The 10,819-nt window shown below is 35.1% G+C and overlaps 1 protein-coding gene across 1 annotated transcript in view; it reads left to right on the top strand.

The window, feature by feature from the left end:
• Positions 1–1,333: 1,333 nt before the first annotated feature.
• LOC111089151 (espin-like) overlaps positions 1,334–10,819 on the top strand; it is a gene marked incomplete at its 3' end in the record, with an annotated part of 25,263 nt that continues 15,777 nt past the window's right edge. Inside the window, exon 1 of the mRNA XM_022401079.1 lies at positions 1,334–1,420. The remainder of the gene's footprint in view (positions 1,421–10,819) is intronic.

Genomic DNA, 10,819 nt, shown 5'->3' with positions numbered 1-10,819 from the left:
CTGTTCTTTTCTACGGTATGTAACAGCATTCCTTTAAGTATTGTAAAATAGATTTTGCTCGAGAAGAGTTCTTAAGATTAGGACTAACAATATAGCTTCAGATATAGTGATATAACAAGAGGGAATCTTCAATAGCCGCGGTACTTAATTATTTTTGGCAGCATTAGAGTAAGTTAATCTGTGAGACCTCTTTTCCCTTTTTATTAGCTATATTTTTATGCGCCATGAATACCAAGCGTGGGGGCACGTATATTCGATTTTATTACTCATCAGGATTTCTACTAGCCTACCCTCAAATTGAAATTCTTTTAGGCATGATTAGAATATATTAATTTATGAGACCCTGGACGTGTTCAAATACATTAATCGAAAGGGTATGACCTCCTGAGCCCAAAACTGTAATTAGATCTCAAATAGGCCAAGAGATGACGGAGCTATGAGCTTAAAGTTTGTACTTGAAAAAAAACAAACTCGGAGCCATTCTATGAGCCGCTATGCTTTGCTTTTCTTATTTGAGTTTGTTTGTTTGAAGATAAGTACAAAGCTACACAATAGGCTATCTGTGCTCTGCCCATCACGGGTATCGAAACCTGGTTTCTAGGGTTGTAAATCCGTAAACATACCGCTGTGATACTGGGGGGGGGGGGCTACTTATTTGAGAGCTGAAAAAATTAAGATATCATTAGAATTGAATAAGACTTGCTATTTTATTTCCAGTGATTCACTTTTTAAAGAACAGTGCATAGATACATTCATATGTTTCCCAGAACTTGCGTCTTGTTCACATCTCCGAGCCAAGGAGATTTTCACTGATCTGAAACAATATCCACGTATAATTGTCTTTTCAGATTTGTTAACAACTTTTCTTCAGTGTTTTTTGACACAACTTACTTGTTACGTGATGATGTGTAAATCAAAACTCTACTTTTATCTCTATATATATCTTTGATAAGGATGAACTAATATGATTTCCTTCTACAGATACAGAGGCAGTCTGACTGCAACAAGGGTGATTATGATCAATTAGCACCGTAACTGTTGAACTAAAAACGAACTAAAATATTTCCTGACAACAACTTCAACAATTTGAAGCACGTAACTAGAGTTTCCCACTGGCATTCCACCAGAAGCGTTCATCTGGAATGATTTCTATAAACTGATGTTTGTTGATTCAGATTGGCTTTCATATCTTTCCGGGTTCTTATATGGTGTTTAAGCAGAATATTCGTATAAATTGGAACAAAGACAGTTAGACGACCTACTCACATGATGGCAATGAAGTTTGTTCTTAAGAAGTTCTAGTTTATGAGGATTTTTTTTCTTTAAAAAAAAAAAGGAGGAAGATGCCCTGATTTCTTGACAAAAGAGAGATAGGAGCATGAAAACTCAGGAAAGAGTATTTCCAAATTCCCATCACTAGGTAAGTAAACTTTGTTGGGTGTTATTTAAAAATTATTAAAACAAGTTGGAAAACGTTTTAAATTTTAATGAAACGTATTTAGGTTACCATTTTTCTAAACAATAAAGATTTAAGCATTTACCTCCTCTGTTTGGAGAAGATCCGGCATGGCCAAGTGGTTAGGGCTCGACTCGCAATCTGAGCGTCGTGGGTTCGAATCCTCGTCCCACTAAACATGCTCGCCCTTTCAGCCGTGGGCGCGTTATGATGTGATGGTCAATCCCACTATTCGTTGGTAAAAGAGTAGCCCAAAGGTTGGCGGTGGGTGGTGATGACTAGCTGCCTTCCCTCTAGTCTTACACTGCTAAATTAGGGACGGCTAACGCAGATAACCCTCGTGTAGGTTTGCGCGAAATCCATAACAAACAAACAAACGGTTTGGAAGAAGTATGGAAATATTCGCAGTTCGTAGGAATTAATATAAATGAGTTTGTTTGTTTGTTTGTTTTGAATTTCGCGCAAAGCTACACGCCAACCATTGGGCTACTCTTTCACCAACGAATAGTGGGATTGACCGTCACATTATAACGCCCCCACGGCTGAAAGGGCGAGCATGTTTGGTGTGACGGAGATTCGAACCCGCGACCCACAGATTGCGAGTCGAGCGCCCTAATCACCTGGCCATGCCGAGCTTACAATAAACAGTTATAGTCACGATTCGTTGAAGGATTTACCTAGAGATTTTACGTTCTATTGTTCTAAACTTTGTGTCTGTCCGTGAATAATTTCTGCTTATATTTCTTTATTTATATATGCATCTGACTTGTTACTAAAAAATAAAATACACGTAGATTTGAACATTAAAATACAGCATAATATTTTGTTCGTATCCTGTGATCTACGCCTTCCCCTTTCGTATGTATTCGTGACTATACCAGTACCTTTCGTAAATATGTCTGCTTTTATCTTTCATAAATACTTATGTATCCAAATGTGTATCCTTTTACAACCATTCGTGTGTGTACGCCTAACTATGTATTCGTTTATCATCCACTTTCTCTAACCAACAATTAATGTTTAAGTCTCTACGTTTTTCTGCACCTCATGTGTGCATGTTTATATTTCTAATTAACCTTTTCATTTACATGTGTTTAGTCCATTGGTTTTGGTATATAATATATAAATTTGACTTCATTATGGTCAGTTTTTGAACTGTATGAGGAAAAAAATAACTTCTATGAACGGTGAAAAACTATAAGCACAGCGCTTGACTACATTAACAAACGGTAAAAACCAACAATTGGGGTCTGTAATTGGTGTGTGGGCTTGCACACCTAATCAAAAACCCCTTAGGTGTGGAAAAATGGTGCGGCCAAGAAAGGATAGAGACTGCGACTTAAAGGAATGAAATCAAAATAGGCGGCCAAACTGGTAGCTACAGTTATAGCATTGATAATAATTGTACAGCAAATATTCATTCATTAGTTAGCTAGGCCACGTATTCTGTTTTACCCACCATCATGCCCCAAGCTGAACAAAAAACGCGGCCTGACTAACTAATGAATGAATATTTACCGTAAAGTAATGGTCCAGTAGAGCACATCTACTGAAACTATGTAATACTTTGTATTATCACAGTCCGATCTACAGAAAGTGAAAAATTCATTCCTGTTAATAACACGCAGTGTGTCCTGCAGGTTGTTTTCGCCGCCAACAACACTACTGTGCGTCTTCATATATCTGTCATGAAGTAAACATAAAAGGAAGGTTAGAGAGTGTAGAATCCATGTTATATATTATATTGTACTCAATCTTAATAGTTTCGTCAGAGTTTAATTTAGAATACAGATTTATGAAAACTATTTTGTTCTCAATCTTTTCTCTCAAAGCTATTGAAACAACATCAGTTAACCTAGGACTGATACATTAGGAGGAGCTTGTTCCTTGTACAAGACTGTTGTAATCTCGTTATATTCTTAGACGTTAATATAAACAGTTCCTAACAGGCTAAAATAAATCAAAAGCAAAAGCAGTGGCACAATGGTATGTCTGCGGACTTGCAACGCTAGAAACCGGGTTTCGATACCCGTGGTGAGCAGAGCACAGCTAGCCAATTGTGTAGCTTTGTGCTTAATTACAAACATTGTGTGAATAAAGAATTTCAAAGGTCCATTTAAATTTACTAAGGATTAAAAATACTGTTCAGAGTGCTTTTAATTTTGGATTAAACAAGATATCGTTTTAAGTATGGCCGCATATTACTCCATGATTAGAAAACTAGCGGGAAGATAAGCAAACAATATTAACATTGTAGGTTGGGTAAAAAGACTCAGAGGCAGAACAAATACAAAATATAAGTAGTGTATCCAACTATATAGATTCAGATTTGTCCATAGTTGTGTTGTTAAACAACAATCGATATTGGGATTCATAACGACAGCTATTACATACCATACTTTACAACGACAACTATTACATACCACACTTCATAACGACAGCTGTTACATATCATACTTTACAACGACATCTATTATATACCACACTTCATAACGACAGCTATTACATACCACACTTCATAAGGACAGCTATTACATACCACACTTCATAAGGGCAGCTATTACATACCATACTTCATAACGACAGCTATTACATACCACACTTCATAACGACAGCTATTACATACCACACTTCATAAGGGCAGCTATTACATACCATACTTTACAACGACAGCTGTTACATACCATACTTTACAACGACAGCTGTTATATACCACACTTCATAACGACAGTTATTATATACCACACTTCATAACGACAGTTATTATATACCACACTTCATAACGACAGTTATTATATACCACACTTCATAACGACAGTTATTACATACCATACTTCATAACGACAGCTGTTATATACCATACTTTACAACGACAGCTGTTACATACCATACTTTACAACGACAGTTATTATATACCACACTTCATAACGACAGCTATTACATACCACACTTCATAACGACAGCTATTACATACCACACTTCATAACGACAGCTATTACATACCACACTTCATAAAGACAGCTACTACATACCACACTTCATAACGACAGCTATTACATACCACACTTCATAACGAATAATAACTTTCGTTATGAAGTATGGTATGTAATAGCTGTCGTTATGAAGTGTGGTATGTAATAGCTGTCGTTATGAAGTGTGGTATGTAATAGCTGATACCACACTTCATAACGACAGCTATTACATACCACACTTCATAACGACAGCTGTTACATACCACACTTCATGTCACCCTACTGTGACAACTGTGATTGCACTTGTGTTATTCTATCAGAATAATAGAATATTTTAACTATAAATCAATGGTGTTGCCAGCATCAACATTCAATCTGTTAGATGCTTTGTTCCTGTCATGCATCCATTCCAACAGAAACAACAACAACATCTCAGAATATATAGATAAAATATATAACACGAACTACCGGATTATATACGACGAATAACACTACACATTTATCTGTCTTTACATTGTCGTTTCTTTAAAACCAAAATCGTGTGTTTTAAAACACGCCAAGTATTTTACTATTTGCTTAATGACTGACAATAAAATGTTTGTTATTATCCTGAAGTTAAAAAAATCCTGTATTGAAATTCACAAAATAATTACGGACCAGACGAGTTGATGGTAAAAACCGGTAATGTGAAAAAAGTAACCCGGAATGTTCCGAATAAATTCATGCGCTCGACAAATAACTTTATGCACCGACAGAGCTTGACGGAAAATCGCACAGGAACGAAAGTATGTATAATTTTGTGTAATGTTGTGTTCCAATAATATGTATCACAATTGTACTGATCCTTACTCTCTTCTATTTCAACGAATTTCACGTTTCATTAAGTTTCGAAGTATGTGAACATGCTATTCACATTGCCAGTAACATAGATCTAGACGATTCCAGAACATTACGTTTTAATACAGATTTTAGATTGTTCGTACAACATTAGAAAAACAGTTTCAAACATGATACAGGTCAACAATGAATACAATCAACGCTAGTTGTTCTGTTTCTGTGTTGTGAAGTAGTTAATGCGAGCGTAATGATACATGTATATTAAGATAAATATAAATGTTTAGATACAGAAAAGGATAAACTATATAACTACTAATTGCCTAGAAGCACTTTTCATGAGAGGTCGGGCCGAACGCGTGGGACTACGGATTCGAGGCTCGCAACCCGTTACTCGAAAAAAAAACAACAAAAAAACAACAACAACAGAAAAAAAAACGAAAGAAATTCGCACTCAGCATTTTGGAGCGCCGGTGCGTTATAGGAGTGACAGCCAAATCCTAGTATTCGATTACAGTAGTTCACGAGTTAGCGGTGGGTGGTGTTGACTAGCCGCCTTCCCTTTAGTTTTTCACTTCAAAATTAGGGACTGCTAGTGCAGATAGCCCTCGTGTAGGTTTGGGTAAAGTTCAACAACAGCATGGGAAGTGACGTTTCGAACATTTGTCCACTCACGGGACTAGACTCAACTATTATTCTTGTTTTTTAATTAAGTTCATAATAATGATATGATTGGTTCGCAATAGCTTTGGTGACCCTTGCTTTTGTTTATGATTTGATGGGTTTGCACGAGATTTGAAAGCACTTATCTTTAGTTCATAATGATAATGATTTAATAGGTTTACAAAACATTTGTTGAATTTTATATTTAGTTTATAATGACACTGGTTTGACAACTTACAAAAGATTTAGCGATTTTTATCTTTAGTTTATAATGACACTGGTTTGACAACTTACAAAAGATTTAGCGATTTTTATCTTTAGTTTATAATGACACTGGTTTGACAACTTACAAAAGATTTAGCGATTTTTATCTTTAGTTTATAATGACACTGGTTTGACAACTTACAAAAGATTTAGCGATTTTTATATTTAGTTTATTTTCATGGGTTTGCAAGAGGTTTGTCGACACAAGTAAGACATTAATTGAGGTAGGAATTATGATTATTTCAACAAACCAGAACCAATTTTAGAGTAAGCAAATACGATGATCTTTTTTTTCTAACTATACCTATAAATATCCTTCAAATTTCACAAGTAGCGCTAAACAGGTTATTAATGAACACAAACCTCGTGCATCAAACCGAAATAATACACATTTTCGAACCTTTGTTCGTTACTTGCAGTTATCGAGTTGCGAAATTCATGTCCCAAGTAATAGCCCCCCCCCCCAGTGACACAGCGGCATGTCTGCGGATTTATACCGCTAGAAACATTTTAAATAGATCGAGAAGGTCAACAGACAAAGAATTTGGGTTCCACACACACACTGTCAGATGACGAAAAAGTCCAGCACGTAACAATTTGCAATTCATTGAAAACCAGGCATGAGAAAGAACCATTTCTTCACCGGATTGTTACAGGGAATGAAAAATTGGATATTTATGTCAACACCAAGCGCAAGAATCAGTGGCTTAGCCCTGGCATGAACTCAATTCCGACAGCCAAACCATGTCTACACACGCAGAAAGTCTTGTTGTCTGTTTGGTGGGACAGAACCGGCATAATTCACTTTATTGAAATCGAATCAGACTATAACTGCAGACCTTTATTGTCAACAATTGGACTGTTTCTACCAGGCTCTCATTGAAAAACCGCCAACACTGATCAACAGAAAAGGGTTCATTCTGTAGCATGACAATGCGAGACCACATTCTGCAAGAATGACTCAGAACAAGATCAAAGATTTGGATTGGGAAGTCCATACTCTCCTCACATTCCTCCTTCTGATTACCATTTGCTCAGATCTACGCAACACTTTCTCAGTGATAACACTTTCAGAAATATTGATGGCATCAAAATTGATCTTGTAGAATTCTTTGTCTCAAAGAAAGCTTCCTTCTATCAACGAGAAATTGAAAGATGACACATTTTCATTAATAATAATTGATACTATGAAACGGATTGAAAATAAATTCTTACCTTTAAAAACATCTTTACTTTATAAGGAAAACGAACGACATTACTTTTCGGTACCCTAATATCTACAACAGTGACCAGTTTACCAAGATGGTGCTCCTATTCGTTCAGCACGAGCCACAAAACGATGGTGTGAAGGTCAGGGCAATACAAATCTCCTTCGCCAAGTTAATGGCCAGATATGAATCCCATCAAACATGTGCGTTCCCTTCTTAGCAGTTCCATTAGACAGCATTCCAAACAACCAACAGGTCCAGAGTCCAGGTCTTTTAAATGCGACCAGTAACTGTACTTCTAGTTTAGATATTGCAAAGGGCAGACCCACTAAATTCTATTAGTAATCATGTACTTTTTGCTTCATGTTTGTTAGTTAAAATATTCGGCATTATTTATAAAGTGTGCCTATTTATTTATTGGTAGGCTGGGTATATTAGAGGCTACTAACAATTATAGTTAAAGAAGGCTTAATGTGAATATATAAGTACTTAATTTTATTTACAAAACAAAAAAATTACCGCCCATATTTTTATTCGTTAGTAACGTTATTATTTTATCTTGCAAACCTTATAAGGTAATATTTGAAATAAAGTTAATATCGTATTAACATGAACAATAAAAGTAAGTTTACTTTGCGTACATAATTTATTAACATTAATAATAAAAGTAAGCTTACTTTGCGTACATAATTTATTAACATTAACAATAAGAGTAAGCTTACTTTGCGTACATAATTTATTAAAATTAACAATAGAAGTAAGCTTACTTTGCGTACATAATTTATTAACATTAACAATAAGAGTAAGCTTACTTTGCGTACATAAGTTATTAACAATAAGAGTAAGCTTACTTTGCATACATAGTTTATTAACAATAAGTTTAAGCCTACTTTGCATACATAATTTATTAACAATAAGAGTAAGCTTACTTTGCATACATAGTTTATTAACAATAAGTCTAAGCTTACTTTGCATACATAATTTATTAACAATAAGAGTAAGCTTATTTTGCATAGATAATTTATTAACAATAAGAGTAAGCTTATTTTGCATAGATAATTTATTAACAATAAGAGTAAGCTTACTTTGCATACATAGTTTATTAACAATAAGAGTAAGCTTACTTTGCATACATAGTTTATTAACAATAAGAGTAAGCTTACTTTACATACATAATTTATTAACATTAACAATAAAAGTAAGTTAACTGGCCATACCTTTAGCTCATTAATGTTCTTAATAAAATTATAATTACTTCCGTGCTTTAAGGTTCCGCATCAGAAAAGCGCGAAGAATATAACGAAAGTTCGTAACTTGACCACACCCCGTTTGATAGGCCTTCCTGGCTTTGTTTTGAGAGTACAGGAGCCGTAGTGGGCAGTGGATGAGAAAGGTGCAAAAAACAAAACAAAACCATCTTCAACACCAACTGTCAAAGACTTTTATCTCTTTCATACTTCTTTATAACAAGCTGCCAACTTTGAATTTATCTGTAGACGAAAGGAAAGCTCGAAAAATCTAATAATACCTTAACGGACTATTACTAGAAACTTTAGTAGGTAAGCGGTCAAAAATTACAGACTTACAATGTACAGATAATAGTAGGTGAGTACACAATACAGTTTAAATAATGTTAAAGATAATAGTAGGTGAGTACATTTACACTGTATTGTGTACTCACCTACTATTATCTTTAACATTATTTAAACTGTATTGTGTACTCACCTACTATTATCTTTAACATTATTTAAACTGTATTGTAATCTAAAGGATAATAGTAGGTGAGTACACAATACAGTGTAAATAATCTAAAAGATAATAGTAGGTGAGTACATAATACAGTGTAAATAACCTAAAAGGATAATAGTAGGTGAGTACACAATACAGTGTAAATAATGTAAAAGATGATAGTAGGCGAGTACACAATAAAGTGTAAATAATGTAAAATATGATAGTAGGTGAGTACAGAATACAGTGTAAATAATGTAAAATATGATAGTAGGTGAGTACACAATACCATGTAAATAATCTAAAAGATAAAGCAGGTGAGTACACAATACCGTGTAAATAATCTAAACGGTGGTTTAGATCCACTAAAGAGGAACATCACCAATTTTATATGGGTACAAGTAAGAAACATTAAACATGGCGGGCAAATCGTTTATTGCCTGTAACTATCGTAAATATGATGGCAACATCCCGATTCTCAGTCTATCCGCTATTACTGTTATTAGCGACAAGTACTTATCCTGTATGGGACAAAGGGTACCCCTACCTGCTATTAGTAGTAGCACACTAATGCTAGTAATAAATTTCCGTTACTAGCAGGATCGAGTGAGATAATACCATCTTTTTGTTTACCGTATTCTCGCTTCTCTTGTTGAACTGGTGTTTCGAGTTTCATGTGTGCTACAGTTTTTTCAAATATCAAAGGACAAATTTACTGTCACAGTCAGAAACAATAGTTCTCGGAACCTATGTAAATATCCTCAAGGGCCTACTTTTTTCCTTGTTATAAGGAATGACCTGTTTATTATCACAAAGAAAAAAAGGCAGACCTCAGACTCCTGAAAGTCTTTTCGGGAGCCTGAAGCTCTTCTTATAAGGAGCGACTATTTATTGTCACAGTGAGAAAAAGGCAGACCTCAGACTCTGTGAAAGTCTCATCAGGGGCCTACAGTTCTTCTTCTACGACTACTTAAGCGGAATATATCAACGTTAAATAATAAAGTAAAATAAATATAGAAAACCATTTTCTTCGATAACAGTTCTTATTCTTTAGGAAATTATCAGTTTTGTCGTTTTTAGTTTCAATACCAAGATTTTACTGGTCTAGGAAAAACAGTTTTTCGGCAACTCATCGCCGTATGAAGGGTAGTAATGACATAATTTGAATTTTTGGTTTACTCTTCAGTTTCAACCGTGACTTTGTCTTTTTAGAGCCGTGCTACTTGATTTCGGAAACGCCATGGATTATAACCAGATTTAGCTGTATAAGTTTACAAGATCCCACTAACCAATATATATATATATAGGCTTATAGACATCGCTAAAAACTATAGGCCTAGGAGTGCTCTAAGAAGAGTATTCTACTTTCATAACGTTACGGTCGTCTGTGCAGCTATTATCAAATGTTTGTTTATCTTGCAACGTGTTATCCTGGGTACATTCCTGTCTGTCTCTGCAGCAACCTGTCTAAGTCATGTTTACCTGTTACCGTGTAGATTCCTGTCTGTCTACATATCCACCTGTCTAACTCATGTCTATGTATTACCGTGTATATTCTTGTCTGTCTGCATATCCACCTGTCTAACTCATGTCTATGTATTACCGTGTATATTCTTGTCTGTCTCCATATCCACCTGTCTAACTCATGTCTATATATTACCGTGTATATTCTTGTCTGTCTGCATATCCACCAG

This window comes from Limulus polyphemus, unplaced genomic scaffold (genome assembly GCF_000517525.1).
Source record: "Limulus polyphemus unplaced genomic scaffold, Limulus_polyphemus-2.1.2 Scaffold5385, whole genome shotgun sequence".
NCBI lineage: Eukaryota > Metazoa > Arthropoda > Merostomata > Xiphosura > Limulidae > Limulus > Limulus polyphemus.
Note: the sequence above shows the minus strand (reverse complement) of the source record. Positions and strands in the feature narration are given on the sequence as shown.